Source organism: Humulus lupulus, chromosome 5 (genome assembly GCF_963169125.1).
Source record: "Humulus lupulus chromosome 5, drHumLupu1.1, whole genome shotgun sequence".
Classification (NCBI taxonomy): Eukaryota; Viridiplantae; Streptophyta; class Magnoliopsida; order Rosales; family Cannabaceae; genus Humulus; species Humulus lupulus.
The window spans coordinates 135,826,176-135,839,342 of NC_084797.1; the positions used below are offsets into that span (position 1 = coordinate 135,826,176).

At 32.9% G+C, this 13,167-nt stretch overlaps 1 pseudogene; it reads right to left on the reverse strand.

Annotated features, from left to right (window-relative positions):
* Window positions 1-750: 750 nt before the first annotated feature.
* LOC133777682 (probable linoleate 9S-lipoxygenase 5) lies at window positions 751-12,900 on the reverse strand (annotated as a pseudogene).
* Window positions 12,901-13,167: the final 267 nt, after the last annotated feature.

Below are 13,167 nucleotides of genomic sequence, written 5' to 3' on the forward strand. Positions count from 1 at the left end.
ATTCAAATCAAAATCTGAGAAGTGAGATTTGGATATGCTAAAATTGAATAGACATAGATTTCAATTTAGAACGAGAGTATCAAATTGATCTATGTGATTTAGGGCTGAGTTCATTGCTTCCTATTGTTTAAGTTTCTCATAGAAATATAAATATAGAGAATTTGCATTAGGTCGAGTTTTATATTTCTTAACCCAAATATTTAACACTTTTGCATATCTTTCATATCAGTGAGAAGAATTATCCTTGCGATTGCATTAATGAATAATAAAGTGGATAGTAGAGGAGATTAGTGTAACGACCCAAAATCACTAATATGGCTTAGGGGACTTGATTAGTGTGTCAGGAGGGCATAATTGGTTTATGCGTGAATTTATTAACTTAATGCATGATTATAGGATAAGCATGCTAGTGTGTTTATATGAATGCAAATGTGATTAAATGCTATAATTGTAAGAACCACATTATTATGTGGGTAAGTTTGCAGCATGCGGCTTGAGGCGGTCCTAGGAAGCTAGTTAGCGGGAAAGTCACAACGGGACTTAATACTTGACTTTGGGAAAGTCAAGGGGTATTCCAGGTATTGGATGGTTATTTAGGTTATCGGGTTATGGAAATAAATAATTGGAGATGTAACGCCCTGGATAGCCAAGACCGTTACACTGTGTGTTTATAAAAGTACTACACTTGCTAATCAAGTCATTTAATTAAAAATGTGTTACTGAAACTATAATGGTACTAGGGTTAAAAGATTTTGGTCGTAAAAGTCGCATTTCTTTTAATTGTCACTTCCTGTTTACACGGGATCCCAAAAACAATGGAATTAAAATCCGTTTACAAAAGATTCACGATCTAAATACAATATTAGCCATACTAAGGCAAAATAGACAGTTCAGCGATCCCTGTCCTGATCCACTCCTCGGCCAAGGCGACCGAACAGCTAGCTATGTACATTCAGCCTCGCAGCTCTCCATCTCAGGACTAGTCTGACTTGCCTTTGCCTTTACCTGCACCACGTAGCACCCGTGAGCCAAGGCCTAGCAAGAAAACACAACAACAAAGCATAAGCAATCAACAGCCAATTCAATATCTCATATTGCATAAACATGTTCACAACCACATAAACATTCAAAATAACCAAGTATTCAACATACTAAACATATCAACTCATATCATATATCAATTTACAAATGATAACTAGGGTTAGTGCCCTCAGGCCGCTCCCTCCGTTATCCCACCGACACCGGCCTGCTTAAACCGAGCTCAGTGAATAATAAGCTGTCCTTGGCTACCAGTGGCCAAGCCTCGCCCTGTGCACAAATATTGAATACGACACCCTTAGGCCGCTATCACATGTCCCATGGTGTAATACCATCATTGACATTATACAAATATTGGGAGCTCTTAGTCCCATCACAAACATATAACTGGGTGTAGTTTTCTTACCTTTAGATTCGCTAGCTTTGATCACTTGACTCCTTGGGCACGATCCCTCTCGAGCCCTAGCGCTCACCTAATCACAACTATAGATCAAAGTCATCACCAAACCTCAAGTCCAAAACTTACCCTCGGGACGAATCCCGAGCCCTCGGGAATCTCTAATTCCACCAAACGGGGTGGTGGAATCGAATCCCGAACCCCCGGGCAAAAGCCCTTGAAAATAACTCAAAAACCCCTTTCTGGAAACAAGGTAGCGCTACAGCGCTCTAAAAAGGGCACTACAGCGCTACAAGCAGAACCAAAATCCCCCAGAAAGCATGGCTTAGCGCTACAGCGCCCAAAGGCTAGCGCTGTAGCGCTAGTCACTGACAGCCAACACCACTTTTTCCCTTCCTGCGATTTCCCCGAGCCAAACATAACCAAAACTTCTCCAAACCTTCACCAAACTTAAAAACAAGATTATTAACACACTCCACTCATCCCAAGCATCCCTAATCTCAAAATTCACCATAGTTGCTCATAGACTTCAGAAACTCAACAAAGACAATCAAACCTTCAAAGTTTAAAGCTTAGAATTTTATACCTTTGATGGAAATTCGACCTTAAGTTGCCTCTAGAACTCCTTAGCTTGCTCTTCCTCAATCCTTGACTCCAACTTCCCTAGAATTCCCCATCAATTCAGCTTAGATACCTTAGTTAAACATCAAAACCAGAACTGAAGAAACTTCAAAGTCTTACCTCAACCAAATGGCTTATCCTTGCTAAACCCTTGCCAAATCTTCAAGCCTAACTCAGAAACCTTATGGTTCAGCTTGACCTAGCCCTCCTCTTAATTTTGCTCCAAGAACTCTCAAGAAAATGGTGGGAAAATGCCCAAACCGACCTTGCCTTCCTTCCCTTCTTTCTCTTTCTTTTCTCTCCTTCTTTTCTTTCTTTTCATGGTTCTATTGCATTCTACAACCTCCACTGAGCATAAAGCCTCATTAATACCTATCACTAAAAAGCCAAATGACCATAATGCCCTCCCTTTTAATTCTAAATCTGTTAATCAACTTAGGGGCATTTTAGTCATTTTATCCAATTCCCGCTAATTCCTCAAGTGTCTCTAACATTTTCTGCTTACTTCCCGATACCTAATTAATCACCAATTATATTCCTCATTATCAAAATTAACCTCAATATATTCTCTAAATTCCCATTTATACCCGCAGGCTCGCCCTGAGCCGGGTATAAATCCCCGCTGTGACTTTTTCGCTAATCTGCTCACTAGGATCGTCTCGAGTCACAGATCACATATATATCCACATAATAATTTGGTCTCAACAATTATCGCATATATATACAGTTATGCCCGCAACGAGCAAAAATTACGATTATGCCCTTCTAACCTAATCAGGGCCTACATGCAAACTAATACACATAGTCATGCATCTCAAGTATTCAAATAGTCATATAACATTCTTTAAATCATTAAATCACATATATTCCAATTATGCCCTCCCGACACACTAATCAAGGCCCTTAAGCCCTATTAGTAAATTTGGGTCGTTACAGGAGATATATTTGAGGTTAGGAAGCATAGGTGGGAATACTGGGGAATTTTACCATTTTTTCCTCAGGGACGTTTTCGGCACCCCGAGCCTCAGGATTAACTTAATTACCTGAGGATAGACTAAGTAAAAACTCAGAACTCGGTGGAAACAAAGGAACCGACCTTCTCTCTTTCTTCCTTTCTCTCTCCCAGAACACTATAGAAAACTTAAGGAAAACTCAGCTGGAATTCAGTGGATTGAGTTGGAGTTTTGAAGGATTAGTCTAGTGTTCAACTAAGGGGTTCACCCAGGACTAAGGTAAGTCATAATCTTTGTGCATGGTGATTAATTTGTGATTATGGCTGGGTTTTGAGGTATTTATGGATTTTGATATTGAAGGATTGAATTGAAGCTGAAACTTGGAAGTTAGCTCAAAAATATTTAAGAAAGTTGGTTCATCAAAGAAGGTAAGCTCCAATTCATGAATTAGTGTTTGAATTCTGAGTTTTTAAGGTTGGTTTTGTTATTTTTAAGCTTTTGGGTTTCACAGATTAAAGTGGGATTTTGATGAGTTTCTAGGCTCGGTTTTCGTTGGATTATGTTGTTGAAATCATGTTAGAAGTTTTGTGATAATTGAATTGTGGAATTGGGATAGTTTTGGATGGTTTTGAGAGAGGTTTGAGAGTTAAAAATGGATGTTTTTCTGGGTTCGAAGGGGTCAGGCCGCGGCATAGTTCTTGGTGAGCTACGAACCTCTAAAGCTGAAGTGTGCTGAGGAAGTAGGGCAGGATGCGGCATGGGGCTTGTAGGGCCGCGACCCGTGTCTGGTTCCGAGCCTAGATGGGCTCTATTTGGGGGCCATTCCATGGCATGGGAGGATTGAGCCACGACCCTTAAGGGAATTTGGGATTTTGGCATTTTAAACATGGAAGTTTAACCTAGGGTGCTCAGGATCGAATCTACTACCGTGCTTTGTGGATTTCGATGTTCCGGAGACTAGAACCTTATTTGGAAGCCCTTTTACAATTATTAATGGTATTCCTTATCTTGGTTGTGACTAGGTTTAAGCGAAGGGCTCGGGAAATGGATCGTGCTCAAGAGGCATCTCGCGTAACCAGTATATTTGGAAACTAAAGGTAAGAAACGTGCACCTGGTTGTGGATTTATAATGGGACTAAGTGTTAGAAATGTGCCCTGAAAGCATATGTAGTTGACATTGTTTTATGAAATAAATTAATTAATTAATTTTGTTATGCATATATTTTATGGACTATATTATTCTGTGATAATATTATGTAAATATTAGGAAAATTCCTAAGTTCATATATGTGATCTCAAACACGTATTGGTACGGGAGGATTGTGTTTGAGATAAATGGACTTGAATAGTTCGCAGTAAAATAAAGTTATGGAATCTTTAGATTAATTACTGCAAGTACGGTCCACTAGTATTATGAATACATGTGATCTAGATCCGGATCACAAGTGTGGTAGGACACTTTAGTGGAGGTGTTTTATATATTAGAGAATATATAGAACTGGACCAGATATGTTTATTAATACTTAGTTAAATACCGTTTCAAAGTATTAATTAAATATATCAACTGTTGATCATATACAATAGATCTTTATCCTGAAGTTACTATGAACTCCTGTTTATGTTATATGAGTTCTTTGATTCACTTGTTAGGGTTTGTCTGAATAATCTGGCTAAAAACTTTTGATTTGGGAACTCATTAATGTAGATGGCTGGGGACATAGTATACAGATATGGAATCTATGCCTTCTCGCAAGAGATTGAATGATGGTTGTCTTAAGGGTTGACTTTTGGGACTGAAAGGTTATTGAGTTCAAATTCATAATTTAGTTATGAATTAACCTTCACTAGTAAAGTCAATGGTACTTAAGGAAACAAGAGATAATTAAAAGGGTAAAATAGTAATTTTATTCCCGATTAATTATGAACCATTATTAGACGGTCAAGTTGTATGCAATGATTACATCAATGGACGCTTTATGATTATAAAGTACTCAGTAAATGAAATGTCTATAATTACAAGAGTACAATCTCATATTCATAGTGGAATAATCATGAGATTAATAAATTAAGATTATTTAATTAAAGAGTTTAATTAATAATCTCAAATTTATTGGAGCTTGGAATTATAGGTCCATAGGTCCCCATAGCGGCTCTATAAACACTATTCAAGGTAAGAGTTGATATGAAAGGAAAAATAGTTTAAAGACATATTTAAGAAGAAATTTGTTCTTCAGGCCAAATATGAACTTATATGATAATAGTGATTAATTAATTAATTACCAATTAGTTGTAGTTAATAAAATTAATTAATATTTAATTATTGTATAATTTTTAAAATTATATTAAATAATTAAATTAATTTCAAAATTTAATTAAATAATTAATTAATTATAATTTTAGAAATTATAATAAATTAAATATTTATTTTCGAAAATAATTGGATTTAATTAATTGGTAGAATTAATTAAATATCTTTATTTGAATGGGAGATAATAATTTGATAAGTTAAAATTAGATTTGAATTTAAAAGATTAATATTTATTCAAATAATTAATTATATTTGATAATTAGTTAAAAATGTATTTAATTTAAATTTGAATTAGTTATCAGGTTGTTAGATCTTATCTGACAACGAAGTTTGAATAAATAATTAAATAAAAATTAAAAAAACCAACATCCCTAAAAATAGGGATGCTACACGTGCATACACAATCCAATTATTTGTAGGGATGCTACATGGACTGTGTGCGGCGTGTACTGCTATTTTTAGGGATAGGATTTTTATTTTTAGTTATTTAATAAATTAATTAATTAATTAATGGATAATTCAAAAATTGATTTTTGGATATTTTCATTAATAAAATAATTAACTATTTAAAAAGTAAATTGTAAGTTGGTTACAGATTTATTTTTTAAATTTGAATATTTTCTTTTAACACTACTACAAAATTGACATGGGACGATGGTTTTAAACCGTCGTATGGACCTTCATACGTCGGTTCTAATACCGTCGTCTCATACAATGTCATGTCATATAAAGCATAAAACGATGGTTTAAATAAAAGCGTCATCTTCTGTCGTACCTGAGACGATGGTTCATATACAAGCGTTGTCTCTTGTGATATATGAGGCGACAGTTTCTATGCAAACGTCATCCACTGCAGTAAATGAGATGACACTTCCTACTCAAGCGTCGTCCTCCTGCAGTACATGAGATGACAATTTATGTGCAAGCATCGTCCCTGCAATACATAAGACGACGGCTTTTTGGAGACCGACGTCCCATGTAGAATATGAGAATTTTTTTCATTTCTCTATTTTCAAACACTATATTCATTCATAATTTCCTGTGTAATTACAACATAGTTCAGACAGAATCAACAGGGAGACAAAATCAATAGAACTCAGTATGTTCCAAATCTAAAAATTACAAGATCAAAATATACACTTGCAATAACTATGTAAGTGCTAACTAAAAACTACAATTAATATATTTTTTAATTCTAATTTCAAAAATTACTCTAGTTATGACTCACCCGCTCAAGAAGCTTGGCTGCCCATTCATTTTGAGTTTCATCAATTTCACCAAGTGTATATGTATTCTTCTCACCACACTACAAAACACAAAATAAAAAACTAAGTCAGAAATTAAATTCAATAGAATTGTAGTTCAATAATTATAGATACACTTACATTACTAGTTAGCCATCGCATGGGTGTCTCATTCAAGCAATAGTCCTTCATCATCCTTATGATATAAAAGCTACACTCTACTGACGATGTTTGACGAGGGCAATTGACTATTTTCCACTTGTAATTTTTTTCATTCCTTCCCGTCTTTCGCTTAATGTGTGAAGAGACTATATAGACATCAATATGAAGAGCATATTAATTTTTTATTTCCATATCATATAACCATACATCCAATTTTTTCAAATTAGAACACTTGAGACATGGACAATGAACTCTCTTAGGATCCACTGTATTTTTCAAGGCTATTTGTATAAAACTCTCAACTCCATCTTCATATTATTTTGATAACCTATCTTTCGCCATCCAACTCCTACCCATTTTTTGAAAATTTGGGCGAAACCTTACCTATAAGTTTGACTAAAACCTTCTTGCACGCATAAAATTCTCAGGACACATGTTCAATTACAACATATCAACATAATGATCATCAATTAGTTTAATAATTAGGCACCATCTCCCCTATATATTGTATAAAAACTTCATGCACACAGAAAATTCCCAGAACAATACATAATATAATCAAGTATTCAAAGTAAAATTCCCAAAACAATACATAATGTGCACCTTAAATAAAATAAAAGTAAATTCATAGTTTAGTAAACTTACCAAAAGAATGATAATTTTATTCTTTTATGCCCAAACCAATCTTCAATACAAGTTTTTGTTTCTCAACCTAACTATATTAAACACGAAGCATAAATTAGATGTTACAAATAATTCAACTATATAAGTCATTTTATGTATAGCTAAAATGGTTATTTTATATACACTTTCACTCTCACAAATAAATCATAAGTAATAAAACACCACATTCAAAGAAACACATATTCAACAAAATCATTAATATTCAATCAAATTTATTGAAACCAAAAACTCATTCTAGAAAAAAAAAATCACGGTAACCAATTGTTCTATGCTTTTGTAGTAATTTGAGGAAATGATTTTTTCAAAAATTGCCTTATGAATGTTAGTCTAATTAAAATGTGTCAAAATTAATCCAGCTTAGAGAGTAGCATAACACACCACACAATACAAAAATAAAAATTGGAATTCCTCGACTAATGAGATAAACACACTCAAATCTCAATATAATAAGGAAATGTAGAAGTTAAGATCCCTGTATGAGCACGTGGAAGTTAGATCTATTATTTCAAAATTTAAAATTAATAATAATAGAACTCATTTTTACTTTTTTTAAGAATTCTTAAATGACTTCCCTAAATTTTTCAGATAGTAAAAGATCCAAAATTACATGTTCACATTAATAATAAATGGATGTCACACAAAACCATGGTTAAAAGAAATAAGTTCCATACCAAGAATAAGCTTAACTGCAGAGACCTCTACACGGCTGAAAGAACCATAAGCTGCAACAACAATAATAAAAGTAATGCAAAGTAATTAATCAATATCATTTTATATCAAACATTTAACTACTTAAGTTGTGCCACCATTGAATAATGTCAACTAATTCTTCTAATTATGTCTTGTTTTACTATGAATAACTCTAGTGGTTTCTCTTGTAATTGTTATTTTCATGCCTTGATAGATTGTTGATATCTGCAGTTAAGATACTTTAGCTTGAATATCTACAACATTAACAATTGTAGAAAAGAAACACATCGAACAATCCAAGTTACTAAGCATGACAGAGAAAATGAAGTATGAATTATTCATAGACCAGCGAAGCTAATATTAACTCTTCACGGGTCTGCATACTAGGCCACCATGACTTATCTTTTAAGTCGCCATGACCGACCTCTTTGAGCTCCTTCCACCATGCTTGGAGTTCTTTGTCTTTTTGAACAACTTCATCAGTTTTGCAGTAGTAAGAACAGTACTCTTGAACCCATTGTTTTATTGCAGCCCAGATTTCAAGTCCATTGACAGCATATGAATAGTCCTTTATCAGTAGGCGAAGGCCTTGTGGTGAACTTGGATCCTTCACTACCACCCCTCTGAAACATAAAACAAAATATATGAGACATTATTTTCCATTTTTCTGTTTTATACTTATCTAATTTGAAAGAATTAATACCTCTTGATGAGATCAGTTGGGTGCGTCTGTTCAACTAAATTCCAGTTCTTATAAGCAGCTGAAGATAATATTTTTTGGGACATACCACAGACTCAATAATACCCCCACCATTTACAAGAAGTTGTCTAGCAAGTGAATTGACATTCATGATGTCATGGAAGTGAGGGTGCAACAGTTTGTAAATTGGGTGTAACACACTAAGCTGCCTGTTTGTTGCTAGCACAAATGGCTCAGCTATTGCATGAGTGTTCAACCTATATGACCAATGAAAATTGAATTAATATTTAGAACCATCACAAAACATAAACTAAAGTTATATGATCTAGTTTTTCTGAAAGAGATATACCAATGGCTAACTAGTTGGTGATGGCAATAGTCATTAACAACGACATAAGCTTTAGCAAGTTGCCAAATGGTACTTTCTACGCCTTGTTGGGCTGGTGTAATAACTTTGCTAACAACGCCTAATTCATCACCATTTGGATGTGGCAGGCTTAGTTCAATTTCCAAAGGCCTCAAGGTGCCATCATTGGTTAAAAATAGAAGTGTTCTAGTGGCATAAATTTTTGATGAAATTGTGTCATTGATTCGCCTCATGAATGGCATAAAAGTATCATGGTGAACCAATATATAAAGCTTGTTTTCATAAAGGGCCTGATTAAAAGCAAGACTTTAGTCATCATGGCCTACACATTCATTATATACATATATACTCGAGAAAAACAAAGATAGGAAAATTGATCACCTCATACATTGATTGCCCATCCAAGTTGTTGCTTATGTGTTCTTCAGTGATTGTACTAGTTTGATTACCATAGATTGAAGAGTCAAGCTAGCTGGTTGGTGGGAATTCCTGTAGTTAAATCACAAGTAAGATCATCAAAGATGAAGCTTTAAAGAAACTTGCATTAGACATTTATAGGAAAGAAAAAGTTAGAACTTGGAGACGACGAATGACGACAGGGTTCACTCTAGCCAACATCTCTCTTGCAAATTCTTCATCGGTCATCCATGCTGACTTGTCATCTGCTCAAAACCAAAGGAAGAAGAGTTTAACAATCAATCTCAAAGTAGGAAACCAATTAGATTAGATAGCAATAGCAGTGTATAATTATGTAACATACTTTTGATCACATAAGGCATGGGATATCTGAGGAACTAAGTACCATCAGCTCAAAACATACTGCAGAAATATTGAAATGGAACATTCTTTTAAATTTAAACCTCCAGCAACAAACTAAGCAAAATCCAAGTCAAATGTTATGATCCATTCAACAAAAACAAAAAGTCCAATGTTATGACACATTATTCAAGTTGCTTAAGTCTAAAAAAATCAGCAAGCAACAAACTCTTCACCACACCAGTAAACATATTTAAGCAAGTTCCAGAGCCTCCAGAAACACATAAAAAAAACAACAACAACAAATTTAAGTCTTAAACAACACAAACAGGAAGCACCAACGACACCAAACATAACAAGCTCCAGTAGCAACTCCTAACAACAAATAGAAAAATAATAAGTAGTCAAATGATGTTACTAATTGATAATCCCTCTTTTTGTTGTCATTTCTTACTCACCAAACCAAACACGGAAGTACAATATATAAATATATATATATTTGGTTTTGATGAAAGTATAATATTTGAATGATCATCTCATTCTTCAAATATAAAATGCCTACATCATTTTTTAAGTAAATTATTTTATGATATCTTAATATGTGCTTAACTAAGCTCTATACAACATATGGTGAGATCATGCATATATATAATATATATTTATGTCTGTATGATCTTAATATATATATATGACTTTAAACTAACATTTACAATTCTTAACTTTGAAAGAATCAACATGTACCAAATTAAGAAAGGATGCCTATAAGACAAACAAGAAAGTAGAAGAGACCAAACGAGAAGAAAGAAACAAAGAAAAAAAGGAAATAAAGCAAACAATGTGCTGCAAGTGAAAACTTATATGACACTGTTAGACAAAATAATCTATAAGAGTCATGAAGAACAATAACTTTCTTTCTATTAAGACACTAGCTTGCACTTGTACACATTTGCCACAAAACATGGTCTCCATAAAATTTGGTTATATAAGGTGGTAGTCAACCACGAGAACAAAAAGAGAGCTCCAGAATGATAGATATGAAAAGAGTACTCTTTCTCTCACTTAGCAGTCTCTCTCATATGTGTTTGTATATATATATGTGTTTATATATATATATATATATTTGTGTGTAACTAATTAAACATGCATGTAAACAAATTACATCATAGTTTTATTAAGTATAGATATGAAAAGAGTATTGTTCTATATATATTTCCTTAATAATAAATCATCAACTAAGACAAACATTTCCTTTAACTCAATATATCTCCTCTCCCCAAGTAATAACATAAAAATATATTAATTTAACAACCAGTAGTCTAAATTGAAGCAATTAAAAATATAACAACAGTCAAAAACTCAGTTAAATATCAAAAACATATAATCTAAAATTAATAAAAACTCAGTTTATCACATCAAAGGAATGTCTAGACATGATATTTTAAATTTTAATGGCTGCAGCAACAAAGAAACTAATTAATTAGAATAAAACTGTATTAGAATGTTTGATTTTCTTGGTCTTTAATTTCACAAGTCAATTATTCATTTATGCATTGCCAAATTAAGAAAGGATTCAATGCCAAGAATTAAATTTAATCATTCATAAACAATTACTCATATATCTCACTAAATATTACTTCAAGAAAGCAAGCAAGACCATCACAAGTAGTCAACCTAAAATACTTACAGATAAATCGATACAAACATTAATTAACAGAAATATACTCTATAAATATATATAGGAGTTTAGTCTACATACAAGCATTCATTCTTATTCCAAAACATACCAAATGGAATAGAGATCCCTATTATATCAAATAATAAAATTCTTGTCGTGGGTATAATCTATTTCTATTGGGTTTAGTTAGTGCAGAGAGTGTTAACGTTCCATGCAATAAAATAAATTTAACAAATGCAAGCCTCTGTTTTGAAAAGAAAAACAACTCTTAAATAACAGAATCCCCTGCTATTTTCCCCCCTTTTTAGGCTTTGTTTGTGTTGGTGTGTAACATGGAGAAAGCAAAAATTATTGGTATATAAAAATAAATATGATAATCAAAATCATAAAGAGGCTAATTTCACAAAGAAATTACAAGCTCGTTTTGAAATTACAAAGAAAGCTAGACGCTAGATGTACTGATAATCCTCACACCACTCCAAAAAGAACTTTAGACTATCCATGTGCCATAGCTAGACTCTGAATGTACTAATTTCACAATATGAAAAATGATACTTCTAAAAGCACACCATGAACAATACATATTGCTAAAGAAAACAATACCCAACCCATATTAAATAAGAAAACAAAAGCAAACAAAATATTAAAAGCTACTGAGCATACATATTATGAAGAATGAATCTAAATGTGACAGAATAAGGACTCAAACTCTTTTTAAAGAAACACAATGATACAATACACAACAAGTGATTCTAGTTTATAATTTCAAAGCAAAGTTCAACAACAACAACATTTTTCTTGCTAATTTTCAGGATCATAGAATAATATACAAAACAAACCAATGAATCATAGTCAAGGAGAGAACTAGTACTCCTAGTAGATGTTCCAAACATCAAGGGTTCAATTAATATCTGACAAAATTTGAACATTAATACAAAGATTAAGATTATAGTTGGGGAAAAATGGGTGAAGGTGGAAGAAATAGAATTAGGGAAATCCTTACCCATTCCAATGAGAGCTTGAAATCGAGAGAATAGTAGACAAAAATCAATGTTCCAAGTATCAAAGGTTCAATAAAGATCTGACCAAATCTAAAGATAAATACAAAGATTAGGATTTATAGTTGGGGAAAAATGGATGAAGATGGAAGAAATGAAATTAGAGAAGTACTTACCATGCTGATGAAAGCTTAAGATCAAGAGAGTGGTAGCCAAAAATCGGAGAGAGAGAGAGAGAGAGAGAGGAGAAGAAATGAGGGGGGAGAGAGAGACGAAATAGAAGAATCTTGGAAAATTGGAGAATAAATAATTTCTATATTTAGTTTCAATTTTAATTTAGCTTACTAAAGTTGATTAATTTATATCAAATATATAAATGTCTTCATTTCATAGTTATATATTTTAATAGTTTAAGAAAAATAACATCCACAAATACTTTTATTATACTGCCTTTAACGAAAAATATATTTTTTGAAAAATTATTAATCCATATGATACCAGATTAATTATATGATAATTATGTAATAAATTTAAATTTTTTTAGGAGAATTAAAATTATTATTCCGCCAATTTA